The sequence below is a fragment of the Myotis davidii genome, unplaced genomic scaffold (genome assembly GCF_000327345.1).
Source record: "Myotis davidii unplaced genomic scaffold, ASM32734v1 scaffold1230, whole genome shotgun sequence".
NCBI lineage: Eukaryota > Metazoa > Chordata > Mammalia > Chiroptera > Vespertilionidae > Myotis > Myotis davidii.
Genome location: NW_006281916.1, coordinates 73,035 through 74,723, shown reverse-complemented (window position 1 = coordinate 74,723; position 1,689 = coordinate 73,035).

Below are 1,689 nucleotides of genomic sequence, written 5' to 3'. Positions count from 1 at the left end.
AATCCTAGGTATCTTAATTTTTTTGTTGCAGTGGTAAATGACATTGTTTTTTTAATTTCTCTTTCTGTAAGTTCACTATTGGCATATAAAAATGCCATAGATTTCTTAGCGTTAATTTTGTATCCTGCTACATTGCCGAATTCATTTATTAAGTCTAATAGTTTTTTGATGGAGTCTTTAGGGTTTTTTATGTACAATATCATGTCATCTGCAAATAAGGACAGTTTTACCTTTTCATTTCCAATTTGGATGCCTTTCATTTCTTCTTCTTGTCTAATCGCAATGGCTAATACTTCTAGTAATATGTCGAAAATTTCGAATATGTGAGAGTGGGCATCCCTGTCTTGTTCCTGCTTAGGGGAAAAATGGTTTTAGTTTTTGCCCATTGAGTATGATGCTGGCTGTAGTTTTGTCATATTTGGCTTTTATTATGTTGAGGTATAATCACTTTATTCCCACTTTGGACCAATCAAACTGCAAGGACTTAGAGCTTATTTTCATGAAAATAGACCAATCAGGGATCAACTTGGGCAGGGACTTCTGTCTTTATCAGCCGTGGGCAAACTACGGCCTGCGGGCCGTATTCGGCCCGTTTGAAATGAATAAAACTATTAAAAAAAAGACCGTACCCTTTTATGTAATGATGTTTACTTTGAATTTATATTAGTTCACACAAACACTCCCTCCATGCTTTTGTTCCGGCCCTCCAGTCCAGTTTAAGAACCCATTGTGGCCCTCGAGTCAAAAAGTTTTCCCACCCCTGCTCTAGTGGATAAAATAAAAACTTCTGGGAGTTAGTTGTTCTTAACCTCATAGACATGACTTATTCCATTTGTCTTGTTGACTAGCTGGTTGAAAAATGGAGGTCTGAAGAATACATTCTTTTTTATTTGAAATCTTTACAATTAGTTTACATTCAATAATATTTTGCATTCGTTTCGGGTGCACAGCATAATGGTGAGACAATAATATAATTTACAAACAGTTTTCCTTAATATTTTAAGTACTCAGCTGGCACCATACATTGTTAATACAATAGTATTGACTATATTCCCTATGCTGTACTTTACATTCCCATGACTATTTTGTAACTACCACTCTGTACTTCTTAATCCCTTCATCTTTTTCACCCAGCTTCCCAACTCACCTCCCATCTGATAACTGTCAGTCCAATCTCTGTGTCTATGAGTCTGTTTCAATATTTTTTTTTTCATTTTCTTCTTTAGATTGCACATATAAGTGAAATAACTTGGTATTTGTCTTTTTCTGCCTGACTTATGTCACTTAGTATAATATCCTCTAGCTTTATCCATGTTGTCACAAATGGTTAAGATTTCCTTCTTTTTTAACTCCATTCTATAAATGTGAATGTACAATACCATTTTATCTACTTATCTATTGATGGACACTTGGGCTGCTTCCATATCTTGGCTATTATAATTAACACTGCAAGTAACATTGTGCTGCATATATAGTTAGGTTGCCGAAGGAGGAACACATGAGGCCAGAACCATGAAGGATTATGAATTTATTCAATTATCCACACATCAGGTGGCTGAGCCTGGATGGCTCCAGCAACCCAGTGACGGGAGTCAGTGGTTTTTAAAGGACTTTTGGCCAGCTTTTTCTGGGCGGAGAATTCTCTGTGCAGGTCCAGATTCTGAGAAGTCTGGAGGGAGAGATAATGGA